General features: G+C 38.5%; 1 pseudogene; it reads left to right on the forward strand.

The window, feature by feature from the left end:
* Window positions 1-15272: 15272 nt before the first annotated feature.
* Window positions 15273-16083, forward strand: LOC120223538 (annotated as a pseudogene).
* Window positions 16084-18922: the final 2839 nt, after the last annotated feature.

Here is an 18922-nt window from a genome sequence, read left to right on the forward strand (position 1 = left end):
TTGAAAAAATAAGGTATGAACCAAAGACATTTGGGTTACAGTAGCTGTGTCTTTCGACTTCAATTTTCTACCCTGTTTCCCTTCAGCTGAAGTTGTTATAGTCACAGGTGTTTCTCAAATCTGGCAAAGGTGAGGTGAGACTGAGTTGTAGATGCCTGTGTTTTGGTTCAGTGGGATATACTGATGTAGTTTGCAGGCACATTCATGCAGAGTTGGGGTCTGGGCAGCCCTCTCAGTGTAATGTTGGGTTCCTGGCTTTCTCCTTTCCACTGTGCTGACCTTCCTCTTGCACCATGAAGATACAGGGTCAGAGGTTATATTATGATATGAATCTGCCCCATGACACCCAGCCCTGGAAATATGTGGAATGGAAAGGATATTCAGTATTTCAAATGTATGGAATCAGACAGAAGTTAGTCTGTGAACAATTCTGTAACATGTAAATTTCTAAGTAGGAAATTTGAGTTCTCCCTGATAGCCGAATTCAGTCGAAATAGAGATTCTTCCATGTCAAAAATATACTTGATAATGTTGGGTATACAATTACAAATGCACTACACATTTTTTCCTTGTTGATATGAATTTCAGAAAAAAATAATTTTTAAAACCCCTGTGTTTGTATGATTTCGCAAACTTGTGACACTAACCAGAGTATGCCTATAAAGTCATTGATGTCTTGTGCGTCTCAACTATTAACTTAAAAAAAAATCAATCAACCATGAGGGGAAAATGGGTGATGGGCATTGAGAAGGGCACTTGTTGGGATGAGCACTGGGTGTTGTATGTAAGCGATGAGCCACAGAAATCAATCCAAAAACCAAAAGCACACTTTACACACTGTATGTTAACCAATTTGACAATAATTTGTATTTTTAAAAGAATGAAATGAAATTGACAACAAAAAAATAAGCAAAAATAAAAAATCAGTCAACCATCCTAAAGAAATAACTGACTTAATTTTTAGTTGTTATGTGAAAGCAGATCAATTCTGTGGGGGAAAATACAGGGAAACAAAGTATTGTAGAGATTATCAGGCACTTCATGAAGAAAAGTATTATATTATTTCGATAGATTTTAGAATATTGTGGTACTTGTCAGCTTCCTGACATTTACTATTCGATATGACTTTATTTCTCATAGTAAATGAATAAATGTTCATAACTTTGTGTCCACAATTGCGTATTTTTAAAAGTGGTCCCTCCACAATGTTTCAGTGTTAGGTCCCATGGAGTCACCGCTGCAGGATGGGAAGTAGAACAAGAGAGGTGGCACTTGATCAGGGAAAGCCAGCAGCATGTCCCTATTCACCAGACACCAGGGCTCCAGGATCCAATGGAACATGGTTGTACAACGTGCTCCTGAATCGAGTCGGATCTTCCTGGTTCAGTGCGTATTTGGAATATTGGATAGAAGGTCAGGAGATAACACGTTTTATGATCGGATCTTCACTTGACAACTTTGAGTGAGTTCCTGGAATCTTTCAGTGTCTCCGTTTCTTTATCTGTATACTGTTGTGTTTAAGAGCAAAAGGTCTAGAGTCAGGCAATCCGAATTCAAAGTGGTAATTCTGCCACTTACTGTGTGGCCCTGGGGCAAGCCATATAATTTTGCTCAGCTTTAGTTTCCTCCTTTATAAGCAAAATAAGAAAATGACGATTCTTCCCTCAGAGGTTTGTTGTAGGGATTAAGTGACATAATGAATGTAAGGTGCTTAGCACAATGCTAAGGATATAGTAAGTGCTCAATAAAGATAGTCATTATTATTTTTCTATGTAGAAACAATACAACGAACTCTGATGTCTATCTTTCTTAGAGAAATGGTGTAAAGGAGAAATGATTAAGTAGTGTCAGAAGAAAAAGGAATAAGACTAAATTGAAAAGTACCATGTTCATAAGCATGGGGGTGAAAGTATCTGAAAATGCTCACCTATTTGTTCTAGGTCACAGGACACAGAAGGACCAGGAAAGAGAGCAGCAGCCAGCATGCCTGGGATGCCAGGCTCTCTTTTGTTGCCCAACTCCTGCTGCTTCTTTGTGTGGCCATCCATTCAGATGTCCTGGGCCTCCTCGCTTTCCGGGGTCCTGTCATCTAAGAAAGAGTAATGTGGAGGCTGGCTTGTACTCAGTGCTGTGCTAAGTCACAAGGCAGGGGTAAGCCCCACGCCCCATCACCTCTACCCAACCAAGGTTGGCACAGAAACGCCCACACATCATCCCATTCTTCAGCCCTGAGCATGCTACAATATTGTCTGACGTGAGGACAAAATAACACCCTCATAAGGCCGCTATTTGTGTTAAGAATGAAATGGGAAGAATGGAAAAGACTTATGGTTTGGGCAAAGAGGGGGATCTACAGCAATAGGGAGATTTTCTACTCTTTCCAGAAAAGAGAATATAAACTAATATTTTATCTAATAAGTCTAATAATTTTCTTTCATTTCATCATGAGCCTTATTACTTTTGAGAACATAGGTCACTTTGAATTCAAAACCCAAAATTTTGAACTAAAAACAGAAATGTGCTCTTGGTGTTGCAGATATGTGTGTACGTGCATAATGATTAACCATGTTCATACAATTGCCTCATTTACTCCACACCACAATCTTCCAGTTAGAACTTGCAGCCTTAGTATCCACTGTTTATATAGGAAGAAACTAATGCTCTAAGATGTTAAAGGGGTTGTCCAGAAGAAACCAGTAACCCTGCCTTTCCACAAAAAAACATACATGCGATATGAATAAAAACTTTGATTATGAACACAGCCTTTATTTGTGTGAAATCATGTGAATATTTGTGAAATAATAACTTTTTTCTCCCTGTAGTATTTCTCTCTTTCCCTTCACTGGTTAAAGCAGAGAATCAATCTCCAGCCACAGGCTCAGAAGGACCACATGGGGTTGGGTGGGGTCAGAAAACATCCTCTGAGTGTCCTATACCTGGTTTGGAAGAGCCTAACTCTTAGAGGAATTTTGATGATTTGGGGTATAGGCTAGCTAGTGGAGAAAACGATAAGGCAGAAAGATTTCCCTTCTAGACTTCTAAATAGTTTCTTCTAGATAGTGGGGAGGAGAGGCAAAGCAGACAAGTTACTCCTGAGAAGATAGAAGTGGAGAATGTCTAGAGCAGAGCCCAGGAGAGACAACATGAACCTGGGCAGGGAATTTACATTTAGGTACATGGGACAAAGGGTGGCCTAAGCAAGGACTCACGGCTCTACTGTGCTAGGGAAGCAGCAACAAGTTCTCACCTCCAGAGTTGTCACCAAACCAGCAAGTGACCCACAGGCCTAAAGCTGCCAAGAGATGGTTGGTAGTTTCTCTATGGCCTTCTGCATGGAGCAGATCCAACTCCACATACAGCCTTAAACTCATGACCTTCAAGCACTTATCACAACTTTAGGAAGAAAAGGTCCCACCAAAAGTCCTGAAGTTTTCTGCCATGCCAGTGTAGAGTCTGAAAGGAGAAGTTATGTTGAATTTTAGAAAAAGAAATATAGTTTGAACACCTGAAGTTGTAGCCTGAGATTTAAAAACCCATTGTTTTATCTTAAAAAAAAAAAAGTAAATCAATAACACCAATAGGCGTTGGTGAGGATGTCTAGAGAAAGGGGAACCCTTTTACACGATTGGTGGGAATGCAAACTGGTGCAGTCACTCTGGATAATGGTTCTTCAAAAACTTAAAAATAGAATTACTCTAGAACATACACTAGTAGGTATTTAGCCAAAGAACACAAAAACACTAATTCAAAGAGATACATGCACCCAATGTTTACAATAGCATTATTTACAAAAGCCAAATAATGGAAAGAGCCCAACTGTCCATGGACTGATGAATGGATAATGAAGATGTGGTGTGTGTGTGTGTGTGTGTGTGTGTGTATATACATATATGCAGTGGAACATTAGTCATAAAGAAGAATGAAATCTTGCCAATTGCAATGATGTGCAAGGAGCTAGAGAGTATAATTCTTAGCAAAATGTATCAGAGATAGACAAATACCACATGATTTCACTATGTGGAATTTAAGAAACAAAACAAATGAACAAAGGGAAAAAAGAGAGAGAGAGGCAAACCAAGAAATAGACTCTTAAGTATAGACAACATTCTGATGGCTTCAGGGGTGGGGGTGGGGTAGAAGGATGGGTGAAATAGTTGATAGGGATTAAGGAAGGCGCTTATGATGAGTGCTGAGTAATGTATGTATGTGCTGAATCACTATATTGTACAACCAAAACTAATATTACCCTGTATGTTAACTAACTAGAATTTCAATGAAAACATTACAAAAAACAAAAAATAAATACAAATACAAACATTTGTACTCAAAAAAAAAAAAGCAATAGCAGATATATGCATTCATTTAGATCTATTGTTGTTACAGTTGAATGTGTCAGATTCTGTTTCCCGAAAACAAGCAAGGGATGTTTTTCCATCCCCGTATCTGATCCCTGCTAAAGGTTTAAAACCTAGAAGAAGCCATCAGATATAATCACTTGAGCTCTCCCTCTGGTGAAACCTCTCATAAAAGAGACTTACACTATCTATTGTAGAGATCTCAGATATATAAAATTTAGTGCATTCCAAGGTAGACACTGCATACTGGGGGCCTTATCTCAAAAGGAGAACTGACATCTCAAAAATATCGGGTGCTCAAAACTTTTACTGTCTGTGCTCTTAGGCATTCTGAACTCCGAGTTTCCTGATCTCAATGACAAGGGACATAAATTTTTTGGAGCAAAAAAACAGATCCAAATCATTGGTTAAGATTATCCTGCATGTAATATTGTCAGTTCCTTTTTTTCAAGATTTGCCTCAATTAAAACCTGGAGCTACTTTCTTTTTCTCAAGCCAAGTCTGGTAAAATCAATGTTTTTCCTCCCAAGTGGATATAAAATAGTTGTGCATACATGACTATTGACGTAGTTCCCACGTATTGTCTCTCTTACTTCCCACGCAAACACACCTTCACGCCTCTCTGGCTTTGTTCCTGCTCTTCTCTCCACCCAGAGTGCCTCTCTCTTCACTCGGTCCTGGGTAAATTTCCCTTCCTCGTCAAAAACCTCGTTTGGTTTCTGTGAGGAGCCCCTCACTTCCCTGTCCGCCTATCCCATTTCACACAAGGCTCTGTGGTGGCACATGTTCAAGTCGTGGCCTACTCCCACCTTGGAGTTTTTGCAGTTCTCTACCTTCTTCGGGTCTTTTTGCAAAGCCCACATCTTAAAGAGGCCTTCTCTGATTACTCACATTAGAGGTATAATGACCCTTAATCCCATTAGCTCTTTCCCTGCTTTATCATTTGTCTTAGTGCAAAGCATTATTGAACATACTATGTATTTCACTCGTTTTATTTATTTGTCTAGTTCATTGTTTGTCTTCCCCACTCTAAGGTGAGATTTCTGACCACTTTATTCACTATTCAGCATCTACAAGCCCTGGCACACAGTAAACTCAATAATATTTGTGTATTGAAGGAAGGAAGGAAGGAAGGAATGTGTGATTATTATACTATTGCAATTATATATCTATCCACTTGTCTCTGCTCTGCTCCATTCTCGTACGTTCCTTAGCACTTAGTACAGTGCTGGAGGCACCCATTCATATTTACCAAGGAAAAGAGTACATGCATAAACTGAATTAACTGTGTGTTTTTTTTGCAGTTGAGAAAGGATGGAAATTTTACTCTAATCTGTAACATATTGTTGTGATACCATAAAATAACAGTGTTTCTTGGACATTGACGGCAGACCTTTTTCATCAGTAAGTAGAATGACAAAAGGTATCTATAAATTATTCTGGTAATACCGAGTATCTGAATACTTTTTTCAATAAGGCAAGTCATTAAATTCCATGGCAAATATTTATGGAGTGGCTAGTATTTATCAGGCACGAGGCATTATACAAAGTCGATTAATTTAAATTCAGTTCCAAAGTGTACTGAAACAATAGAAAAGACTAAAGAGTTTTACTTGAATATTTCTGTTTGTGAAAAATATGTCTCAGTCTAAAAATCCAAGCCCTGTACATTGGCTCCAAGTGGGGAAAAGTAAAACCATAAAGTGCAATTCAAAACTTTAATAAAAGAATAGAATCTAAAATATAGCAGCAGCTAAAGCAGTAATAAACCAAATGAAACTGAATTACACAAGAAGGCCATGCCACCTTGTGGGTACTGGGAGTATTTTACCATCCTCAATGTATAACCAGAGAAACAGTGACCAATTAGAAGAAGGAGTAATTAGAGAGTTCCAACAAATTTCTTAACAGTAAATAAAACACATCATATTTATTTTTTGATGCTGGAACCGTTGGAAGCCTTTTATACCAAAACGCACTTCTTTGTAAATAAACACTATATCTTCTTAAAGATGCAGACATGTGCTCTTTCCTTTTCATTTGTCTGAACAAAAGATGTTGGTTGTTTAGACAAAAAAGAAATCAAACAAACAAAAAATCAACAATACATAGACTCTGATGTAATGTCCTAAAAAAGCAACCAGAAATTGTAATGCCTGTGTAAACTGGTACCACCAACACATAGACTAAAATTTAGTTAAAGATATTGCGTAATGAGAAAGATAATTTTTCAGAAATATTGAAAGTACTAACCATGAAACTACAAAATGTCTCCTTGGCTCAGAGATAAATTTATCATTGTGTTGAGATAATAATTTGGGGGGGGGGTGGAAATAAACATTTGTGCAAGCTAATAGGTGTAGGAAGTTACATAAGGTTATCTAGAAGGTAAAAAATAAAAGTGATCATTCTTATAGGAAGAATTGTCTCTGGTCTCAAATTAGAATTTTAGAATCATAAACTTTAATACTGGAAAGTACCTTACATAAAGCAGAGAGACCAATGACTCATCCTAATGAATCCTTATGCAACCAAAGTATTTCACTGCTTGTTATTCTTTATCTGAGTAATTACCAAAAATCGAGAAATAAAAGCTCTCTTACTGGCAAAATATTAAAAAAATAACAAAAACAGAGTTACTAGTATAACTAAAGGCTAACTGGAAAGGGTTTTTGAGATTACTGAATCCAGAATCTCCAAAAGATATTTGTTCTACTCTATTCCCAAAAGATACTATGATGTGCCACCAGAAAAAAAAATGTTTGGAAAATACTAACCAACTTACGCTGGGGTCTTTAACCAAAGAATCAATCACACTCCTTACTACGCTAAGATAAATGTAGAGCATGTAGTATGCAGCATTTTTCAATTAATTTTATTTTATAATTTTACATTTGCAGACAAGTTTACAAGTCTAAAGTACAAGTTTTGAGAACTCTGATTTAAGCCAGTTAGTTCCTTATTTTACAGAAAAGGGATTGATACCATATTGGTATTAATTCGCCCAACACAACAAAACCAAAAAAATTGCATAAATAGGACTAGGTCCCATTTATTAGGATGTTTCCTAATCCCTAAGTTTAATGGGGATTCTGGGATGATGTCACTCACATTGAAATTGTTCTTTACAAATTGTCATCCTTCAAAATTGCTGCTCTAAAAAAGCAAATGTGTTAAGAAAACAAAGTACACCAAATATCTTTTATCATAATTTTGTGTTTTATACAACCATTGACCACCAAAAATCCAGCACCTCTAAAGTGGCCCCTCCCCTAAAGCTGTGACTTCCCAAAATGACATCCTTGTGGTTTCCTCAAAGTGAGACCACCAGATAAGAATAGTAATACAAATTAGTTTGATTAGCTATAGTGTTTCTGCCTCTCTTGGGTTCAAACCCAGATGTATAGTCAAATTGGTTGGCTTTAAAGTGTTCATTTTGAGAAAGTGTCCTTGACTATAAATGAAGTGATTCAAATATTGAGAGAGAAATTTTCATGCTTAGTGATGTGAAAAACCATGACATTTACCAAAAATAGGTATTCATATGCTGTACCTCTTACTTTCATGGGGAGGAATAGATAGGAAAGATGTGGGGGTCTTGGGGTAGAGTGCAGAAAGGGCATGCTTTTCCCAAAATCGTGAAGCAAAGGGGTAGATGTATTCAGTGACATATCTGTAGTTCCTTCTGCATAAGACACTGGCCTGGGAGCATAAGATTCACATGTAGATGCCTTCTGGATGTCTTGGATGGTGAAAAAGTGGCTCTCCAGCATACTGGAGTCCTGTTCTGATGAAAATATGCATTCAGCTGTACTTCATGAAGCCATATTTATTGCTTTAGAAAATTGATAGACACTAACACATTGCTCTGTGGCAAACAAGGCAGCCAGAACTTGATACGTTAAAGTACCAATGATAGAGAATCCTGGGAACTAGGACATGACCTCAATTTAAGACTCCAAAATACCTATTTTCAGGATAGACACCCATCCACTGAGGCCATTTTACCCTCTGAAGCATCCGTACTTCCACTTCCTACTCTCTGTGTGTTTAGATTAAAGGAACTCAAGGTGAAATTTACAACACTACTCGAGCAGGTTTTGGTTTTGTTTTATTAAAAGAAGCTAAACAAAAAGATTTAAGGCTCTTATTTGGGCAAATTGGGCCCTAAAACTCTGCTATTGAGGAAAAAGTTGTGATTTCGTTTTATTTTAAAGTGTGTGTAATTGTCGTCTTAATGCAATGCATTAAGTGAACAGTTGCCAGTTTTCAAAGTACATTTTTAGAGCTCCTGTCAACCTAACTTTTTATAAAAATGATGCAAAAAGAAATAGAAAGGAGAAGTACTGAATATTAAATCTTTCTGTAGCCCACTGTCTGATTCTCTTAAGGTCTGTGCTGATATTTTTAGGCTTTGAGCACATATAAAATTTCATGGCTGTTTTAATATACATACAGGCTTGAAACAGATGAAAGCTTCCATCTGAATGATATAGATTCCCACTCCCACACGCAGTACTCAGACAAAACACATGAAACTAAGTTTAACTACTCCAGAGGAAAAAAAGCTAATTCAATCCTGCCAGGATCTGAAGCTGAGATTCTAAGGATTTTAGGCTTTTCAAATCTGTTCTTTAGCTTTTTGACACACTCCCCTCTGTTAGGAGCTCTCACATGGAATCGATCCCAGGACTTGTCTGGTGTCTATATAGTAAGTCTTCATTATTCAACATGGATACAATCCTGGGGGTCATGATAAACAACAGAATATCAAGTGAGTGAGGGAGTGAAGAAGTCTGTTCTCTGGTAGAAGGCAAAGTCCTTCGGCGAGAAATCATTTCTGTTTCTGGATCAGTGAGAAATCTGTGAGCCAATGAATAACATGACAATGAAGAATTAGGACCTTCTATCTATATGTATTCAAATGTCATAGGAAAGAAGCGAGCAGACTTGTAATTGAGAGCTTATATACTACGCACTGTACAAGAATTTTTAAAAATATTTTATTTAATTTTATCCCTGGAGACTTCATAAGTTTGCTCATAAGTGAGTTTTCTACTCTCTGTTTTTATAGAAAAACAATAGCAACAACAAAAGGCTCACGGCGTACATAGCTTGCCCAAGTTAACAAACTAACTAGGAATGTCCAAATTTGAAAGACCCAAAGCCAAACAGTGCTGTAAGACTCTAACCTAGCAATGGAAAATTCCCCAGAAGCAATATGGCTAGAATGTGCATGATATCTAACTATCCAGGAAATACTTGCCCTACACTTAGCCATTATCTAAATCTTGCACGACTTATCCAGCTTTTGCAAAGTCCCTTCTGGATAGAAACATATATATGTTTGAAGTCTCAAGGTGAGGAAAAAGGTGTTGCTCCTTTTTATTAGTAAGACAAAATTCTATCATGCTTCTATTTTCAGTTTTATTAATGTATAATTGACAAATCAAATTGTAACCTATCATGTTTCTTAAGAGGAAAATGAAAGAGTCAGATTGCCACCACTGCCCTATAGACCAAAATCAATACTTTCAATGCACATCTACTGATTGCACTTTTGTTGCAAAGTTCAATGGTTCTTTGCAATCTAAGCAATACACTAAGATGGGTTGAGTCCAGGCTCATTCACTAAAATGTTATGATCTCATCTCCCTCATTAGAAAGACTGACAACTCATGAGAATGTGTCATATAAAAATGGTCAGAAGAAATCTCAGTGAATATCTTTTATAAACCTGTAATTGTAACATAAGGATAAACTGCTAAATATATTGTGTATTGAAATGCATTTTCCAACTATCAAAAAAAGAAGAAACACTCAATCATTAATGTGTCCTAAGACTTTTTTTTCCTATGCTATTGTTTTCAGTTGGGTCTTTATAATCGTGAAACAAGGGCTACTTCTGCTACCAGAATTATTTCCCCTTCGTTCCTAATATAGGGAAACAATATTCTATGGGCCTTTTGCATTTCTGCACATCTTGAAAGAAAAGCATTGACTGATTTTTGTTCCAGACTACATTTTCAAGGAAGTTTGTATCCCAAACGGGCTTTGAGTATAGAAGCAGTGTTTCTCTTCAGAGCAAGGAGCAGGTTTGCTTACTGACTATTATAAAACATTTTTGGTTCCCGAAGCCCAGAATTCCTCTCCTGTGATATAATCTACTGTAATATACAGGTGTCATCTGACCTTCTTCACATCAGCCTGTGCAAACTGGAGCTAGAGGAACTGGCACAAAAATGCCAGTACTCTACTTCTATTAAGATGAGCAACAAATTGTTCTCTATCTCTGACCCGAGTCTTATGCTTTCTACCAGCATCCATAATACGTGGCAGGCCAATTTGTTCAATTGCAGGTGGGGTAAAATCCCAGACTTTTCACAATGTTTGGCAGTTTCAGAGGTGAGGGTGGGATGCTGAAAAAGAGGTGGCTTCACAGAAGAGGGAGGGTGGAGGTTTCACAGGCCAAGTCAAGGGACCCAAAGGAGTCAATATCGTGAATACGTTGGCCAAATTGTACAATGTATAGGGCAATAAATGTCCCTTCTCTTTATTGCCTGTAAATGAGGAGGCATTTAGAAAGTGACTGAGGGCTCCATACAGGAAGTAGTTCAAAAAGAGCTTCCCAAATGCTGCTCTGCTTATTATTAACTCTCTTCTAGGTTGGGGGTGGGGGAGGATGTCTTGTCCTATTTAGTGGTCAGCCTCAGATCCTCCACATGGGAACAAACAACACTAAGACTCATCTTGTGTGCCCCCTTTCAGACAAACATTGCAGAGACATAACACCAACACTAAACGTGAAAGGAGGGAAAATTTTGACCACATAGATATCAGGCACATCATTAAAACCTGGCCCAGTATGTTGAAAAGCTGGAAAGCATCTAGGGGGACAGGTTGCCTAAAATCTGTTAAGGAAGAATGGCAACAGTTGGCCATCAGATAGTCCACCCCACCCCCTATCATTACAGCATTAAAACTATTTGGAAATGACGGTAAATGTCTCAGACTTTTTGTGATAGGTTCTGACTGATAATGGGGACCTTTCACCTTTTCAGGTAGATTTCCTCGGAAACAAACTTCCAGGAGAATGGTGTTCTTTTTTCCCTGGTTGCCTTTACATTGCTGTTGAAGATGACCCACTGGAGAGGGTCAAACTGACCCAAGAAATCTACACAGATCTTTGTGGTCAATATTGTTGCTTTGGAAAATTCCCCTAGTCCTTAGAATAAATCTGAGCAAGAATTTAAGATGTTTTCTTAGTAATAGCCAGCCATTTCCCCAGAGTAAGGTGGATCCTCAAAGAAGGCTGATGGTGTACAAGTCAAGGCTGAACTACCCAGAGAATGCAAACCTTGCAGTTCCAGCTGGAAAGCAATGTGTCTGTGGCTACAGAGTCAAGGGGTGCCTAAAGTTGAAATGGAAGCTACCAGTAATGATGGCCTTGCCACTTGATATATGGCTTTTGGTGTAGCAAAACACATGAGAAATTTGCTTGGTGAAGACATATGCTCAGTAAAAGAAAGATAATGTCTCCCTCCAGAACAAAGAGCATAAATATTTACTGCCCATTATAAAAGATACAAGTTCTCTATGTGCAGGCTCCTCTCATATCACACAACCCACTGACCTGAAGGTGTCATCCGGCCGTCTCTGCATGATTCTGTGGGAACTGGGCTCAGGAAGCTAATACAAAAATGCTGATGCTCTGGCTTTCATCGGTGCTATGAGTATTAACTGTCCTTCGTCTCTCACCCCAGAGTTTTGTGCTTTCTACCAGCATCCATGGAACTGTGACAGGCTAATTTGCTAGCTTGAAAGTAAAGCAAACTCAGATTCTTCACAGTCTTGACACTAGACACATTTATGACCTTCTGTAAGGATGTAAGAATTTGAATAGATTCATGCTTAATGTGTGTTTTCTGTTGATGTCTAGAACAACTTTTTTTTAATTTTTTAATGTTTTACTTCTTTCTGACAGAGAGAGAGAAAGAGAGAGAGAGAGAGCATGACCAGGGAAGGGTCAGAGAGAGAGGGAGACACAGAATCCGAAACAGGTTCCAGGCTCTGAGCTGGCAGTCAGCACAGAGTCTGACACGGGGCTCAAACCCACAAACCATGAGATCATGACCTGAGCCAAAGTCAGACGCTTAACCAACTGAGCCACCCAGGTGCCCCTAGAACAACTTTCAAGATAGAAACATTTCATTAAGGTAAGTAAAATGGGCAAGAGAGAAAATGCCAATGAAATACAGCTTTTCTCTTGGAATTAGATTTGAAGCTTCTCTTATTCTATTGCCTGAGATCCCACCATCTGAGCTTTCTCATTTTAGGCTTAAAAGATTGACTTGTAAACAAAAGTGCTCCTGGAAATGGAATACACTAGGCAACTAGTGGTCATTCATACTTCAGGGTAATCAAAACAATACCCTCTCTCCATCTAATTAGAATAATTACCCAGAAATAATGATAATTTCGTGGGCTTAGAGTTTGCTAGTGTCATGTGTTTATAGAAGGATAAGAGAGACAGAACAAAAGAAAAAGAAAGGGTACTATTAGAGTAATATTTAGACTTCATTATACCACCTGGTTTTGGCGGCCAGAATGCCGGATGACTGTAAGACATACTTAGAGTAAAATGCCCGGGAAAAGCACAACAAAATGATGGTGAATAGTCACTAAAGACAAACTGCTTCTACATCCCTAGAGATGCACAAGCCATAGGCATAAAGTGGCTGGAAGATTAGTAAGACTGATCTATTGAATTCTATTCTCAACTGTACTCCTAAGAACTACTCTTGACCAGGTTTTGAAGATTACTTGCACAGTAAATTTGGACACATTTTTTATCACCTTTGACTTTGCCGTTAAAGTACTGATGTAGTCTAGGGGTCCAATTTTAATAAAAGTTTCAATAAGCATTTGTTTATTTTTATTTGAAAGACCAATCTTAAGAAGCCACACTTTGACAAAGTCAAGATAGCTGAAACTTTATGAAGTCTCTTGGTACAATTGCTAATTGACTCACTTAACTTTTCTCCAGCAGAGTAGAAATAAAACATAGTATTGCTTAGAGATTTGAAAAATACTGTAGAAGAAATAGGTTTCTAGAGCTGTCATGCAATTCTTATCATTTTTCCATAACTGAGTTATAACAAAAATATATTTCTTCAGATAATCACGAAAGACAGTCTGTAAAATTATCTTTTAAACCTAGTAACTTATTTTTCCCAGAGGTTAAAATAACAGAGCTTTGCCCATGAGAAAATTTAGGAAACATCTGCTAATTCAAATTGACTTCAGTATGCTAGACAGAAGAACACATTAGATTGACTTCTATGTTCAAACTATCTCTTAAACACACACTTTCTTTTAATGTTTGGTTCTATTAAAATAAAACAATATAAAATTTCATTCTTTAATCATATGTTTCCTTGAGCTTACATGTAATCTTTTGTCACCCAGGATCCTTTAGCATTCCTGTGGATTTGATACCTGCCATATCAATAATTGAAAATGGCTATTCTCAAACAAAACAAATGAACACACACACACACACACACACACACACACACACACCCCTCTCTTATCCATTACAGTAAAACAACCTAATCTAAGTAATCAAAACTGAGGTGGGCATTAAAGGTGGCCCTGGAATACTCTTTAAGTTCAATGAACTTAATGCTACTGTTGCATCTCTGAAACCTGTGGCTATAGGCATTCACAGTGCATGGTGGTGTTATTTTCTGAAGGGAAAAAACTAGGGAAGCAACAGTTTGGAGTGTGTGGGTATGACTGCGCGCGTGCGTGCGCGCGAGAGAGACAGGGGGGTTGAGAACCAAAAGTAAGTTAAGAACTTTAGGAAATACTCTGCTCAGGAAACCCAGTGAATGTGCAGATCTTATATCTTCCTTCATATGCAATATAGTCCAGGGTAACAGAGTTCCATCAAGCATTTGCAGTTATATCCTTTCATTCTATAGACAATTCACTGGAAACACACACACAGGCACCCACAAGGTACACATAATTATAAATCTGTCTCAGAAATTACTTTGCTCTTTTCATAGGATGTTGAGTGGGAAGGACTTTTTTGTACAGAATTGTAGCTAAGGTTCAAAGCTCCGGATAAGACTGTAAAATACCCTTCAGTCCCTAGATAGCTGCTATTCAACTCCTAACAACTGTAGTTGGGTGTATCAGGAGAGACAGAACTGGCTCTCTCACCAACAGTCACCACCACAACCTCTCCTCCCACAGTCCATACAGGAAAATGGCTGAAGATAAAGGAAGGGAGGGACAGTAAACCTCATGGCGAGAGCACTGTGGTGAAGACTTACTTCTTCCCCTGCTTGCTTCCTCCTTACTGCATACAGATCTCAGGAACTAACCTGGAAGAGGGAGAGGGAGGGGTGCCTGGGTGGCTTAGTCGGTTAAGCGTCCGACTTTCCGACTTTCGCTTAGGTCATGATCTCGCGGTTTGTGGGTTCGAGCCCCGCGTCGGGCTCTGTGCTGACTGCCAGCTCGGAGCCTGGAGCCTGTTTCCGTCTGTGACTCCCTCTCTCTCTGACCCTCCCCTGCTCACGCTGTCTCTCTCTCCTAGAAATAAAAAAAAATAAATAAATAAATAAAAAACATTAAAAAAAAAAAAAAAAAAAAGAAGAGGGAGAGGGGGTCTATCCAGTACCACACCATCTGTTCCTCTTCACTTCACTCCTTACTTCGGAATCTAGGGTGCAACGAGGAGGGAAAGAGCTTTGAATTGAATATGAGATTGAAATCGTAAATAAGTCTGGACAAATTTTAACGCCCAGAATTGACTGGTAAATAATACAGTATGTCCAGGCTGCTATTAGGAATGGGAAAAGGAGGAAAGCGCGAGGAGTGGGGAGCGCGGGGCAGGAGTACCTCGGCTGAGAAAATTACGCGTGCGTTAGGGAAGCTCTAGGAGAATGGCTGTGGAAGCTCTCCACTGGGGCTTGAATCCACGGGGTATTGATCACCCTGCCCGTGCCGAAGGTATTAAGCTACAGATCGAAGGTGAAGGTGTTGAATCTCAATCCATTAAAAACAAAAATTTTCAGAAGGTGCTTGACCAAAAAGGAACCCCCAAGCGACTGCCAGACTGAGAAGCTGAGACTGCTAAGGCTCTGATGGCAGAGACCTACTCTCACCAATGATTACTTATAGAATCCGCCACGGTGAAGCTGTCAAAACCAGTAGCTCTGTGGACTCAGCAGGATGTGTGCAAGTGGTTGAAGAAACATTGTCCGAATCAGTATCAGATCTACAGTGAGTCATTCAAACAGCATGACATCACTGCACGAGCCCTGCTGAGACTCACTGACAAAAAGCTTGAGCGGATGGGGATTGCCCAGGAAAACCTCCCGCAGCACATCTTACAACAGGTGCTCCAGCTGAAGGTGCGAGAAGAAGTCAGAAACCTACAGTTACTCACACAAGCCTCAACCGAGGATTCTCCATAAACGTGGTTAGCCTTCCAAGCTGCTGTCTGCCAGTTGATATGAACATGGCCTGTTCCTCACAGAAAGACTAACTCATGGCACCTGCCAGAAGATATCCATGGAGCATTGACAGATTAACCAGATTAACTGAAAAAAACAAAAAACAAAAAACAAAACCACCCATTCAGTCAAGATGATGGGCTTTGGAAAAATCTTAGTTTGCTGTGGATTTTAAAATGAGGTGCATAATATACAGTGCCAACTTGTTTAAAAAAAAAAAAAAAGGAATGGGAAAAGGAAAACTATCATACAGTACAGAAAAAGGCAAAGTTTGGTGAAAGAAAATTGTTTTCTATGTGTACCCCAACTCTTCAATTAACCATTATACACTTTACAGGAGTCAAAAAAACATGTTAAATTTTCTGCAAGCCATGATCTTTCCACACACAAAGCAAAAAATGAAGACACAAGATAGCTGAGAAACAGGATCAAGTCACACTACATTTCTCTGTCTACTATCACTGAAACATTTTCTAAACATTTGCTGCTATCTTTATGATGATACTAAGGATCAGATCTCTTTTGTGGTTTTAAATGCAGGAAGGAACACACTCATTTGTACGTGCTAGGGCATGGGTGGGTTGCAGGAAAGGGAAAACTTACATGTGTTGGGTGCCTACTAGAAGACATCAAAAAAAAAAATGTGATCTCATTTAATCTTCAAAGTGTGATAGATAATAAATGATAGATGATATATAGAGTTGATTATTAGAATCAAATATCTGAAGGTTTCAACTAAAACTCCTTACTATAAATAATTTTTCTAAAGCAAGGATGCTTGCGTTCAATCTGATAGTTTTGTGGATATAAAAATCTCCCACCATAAACTAAAGACATGTTGCCAGAGTCACCTACAAAATCAAGCTTAAAACTGGTGCAAAAGGAAATCGAAGTTCCGTTTCTCTTTCTTGACAGGTTCCTCAAAAAGGAAATGATGGGACTGGACTAAATCTCTGGGGTGCATTTCAGTTCCTACAGTCTGAGATTCTTACATGATAAAGAGAAAAGGATAAATAAAAAGTTCAGTTTTTCGTATAAAGCAAATCTTAATTGGGCAAGTCTAAGGTTATGTCCACATGATGTCATCTAATCAGCTGAAAATGAATACGTCAGCCAAATAGTAGATTTGCTGTTACACAGTAGACCAATGAATGGCACTATGAAAAAGCACACTAATAAAAAATCCCTATTCTGCTATTTAAAAATACCCAACTGTGTGCATAGATATGACCTAAGATCTCTCTAAGATTTCTCAAGACTCACAATCTTCTTTCCAATTATAAACAATACCCCAACAAATTCCCTTCTAGGAGTGCAGCGGTTGTGGATACCAAGTGGCATTTCCTCTGCATATTTTTCCCTGGGGAGGCCTTTGAACTTCAGCCTTTTGGGGTTTCACAATCTTGAGCTAACCTCAGTGAACGCGAAGACATGAACAGACTTTATTCTAAATCCTTTATTTTACGGATGAGGAAATTGAGGCTCAAGAACTCATTATACCCCACACTACCACCAGTTCCGGCGATGCTGGCCACTGAATTTTCATCTCTTGAAGATAACTTCCCTAGAAAATATAAAGTGCTTTATGTTTCTCCTACTTAAGGTAGGAGCCAAAACCACCAAGCATATTTCAAAAGAAAGAAGTCTCTTCCATAAAGACTAGAAGTGATGTGTTGCAGTGAACGAGAAAAATGTGGACAGACGGAGCATGAGAAAGAGGAGTTTTTTGGTGGTTTTGATAAATTTCTCATCAAGTAATTTGTCATTTGTAGAGCTGAAAGCAATAGAAGCACAATTTCAAACTCTTACAGCCTCCACATTTGATTTAAAAAAAAAAAATAGACTTTAAAAAATAAGGTCCTAAAAGGATACTTTGTTCTTTTTCTCTGAAGTGAGTCCAAAATCAACAACAACAAAAATGAAACTGCTAAAGGATGGAATGTCTTAATCTGGATTAGTTTGGTCACTGTTTAATTCAATTTAACTTAAACTTTTACTGGGTATGTGATATGTGTAAGTCATCTTTTTTTTTTTTTTTTAATTTTCCTGTCTCATTACCACGTATCTCTGAGCTTTAGACATCAATTGAATGGAAGGGGACAGGGTGTGTAAATTGGAGTTCAGGATTATATTTGTCACTTAAAAACTCAACTCTTGGTACTTTCTTCACTGGCTCATTATCAATGGGGACGTGATGTTGGAAAAGTATCTGGCAACCCTGAATGAAAATCAATGCTATTACTTATATTACTTGCCTTTTACTGAGTGAAGGAGACCTCGCCTCCTCAATAGTCCAGTGGGATTAATATGTACGCATGTGTGCATGAGCAGTGATGGTAGGGTGGCCCCTTCTCCTGGGTGCCTCAGAATTATCGTTCAAAAGCCACATCTAAAATACTTACAGAAAGGGGCGCCTAGCTGGCTGCTCAGTTGCTAGAGAAGGTGACTCTTGATTTTGGGGTTGTGAGTTCAAGCCCCACATTGAGTGTAGAGATATTTAAAAAAAATAAAATCTTAATAAAAACAATTTTTTTTAATTTTTTTAATGTTTTTTTTTTATTTATTTCTAGGAGAGAGAGAGAGAGACAGCGTGAGCAGGGGAGGGTCAGAGAGAGAGGGAGTCACAGACTGAAACAGGCTCCAGGCTCTGAGCTGGCAGTCAGAGGGGCTCGAACCCACGAACCGCGAGATCATGACCTAAGCGAAAGTCGGACGCTTAACCGACTAAGCCACCCAGGCGCCCCTAAAAATAAATTTTAAAATGTTAAAAATAAAATACTTAAGGAGAGAAATGATAACCTCCTATCAGTGTCTGCAGAAAAATCCTTCAAGATAGTTTAAGGTAAGTGTCCCCATCTTTCTAGCGGCAGGAGCATAACAGTCTTTCCAGTTGACTCATCCCAAACAGGTGGTAACTGTTTAAAAAGATTTAACCCAAACATTACTAAGGCTGGGAACTTTACATTCCAATCACTATAACTTTGGATTTACAAACATAAACAACAAAGGCTAGAAAGGCAAATATTAAATTTCTTTTAG

Source organism: Hyaena hyaena, unplaced genomic scaffold (genome assembly GCF_003009895.1).
Source record: "Hyaena hyaena isolate Hyena2069 unplaced genomic scaffold, ASM300989v1 scaffold_1001, whole genome shotgun sequence".
NCBI lineage: Eukaryota > Metazoa > Chordata > Mammalia > Carnivora > Hyaenidae > Hyaena > Hyaena hyaena.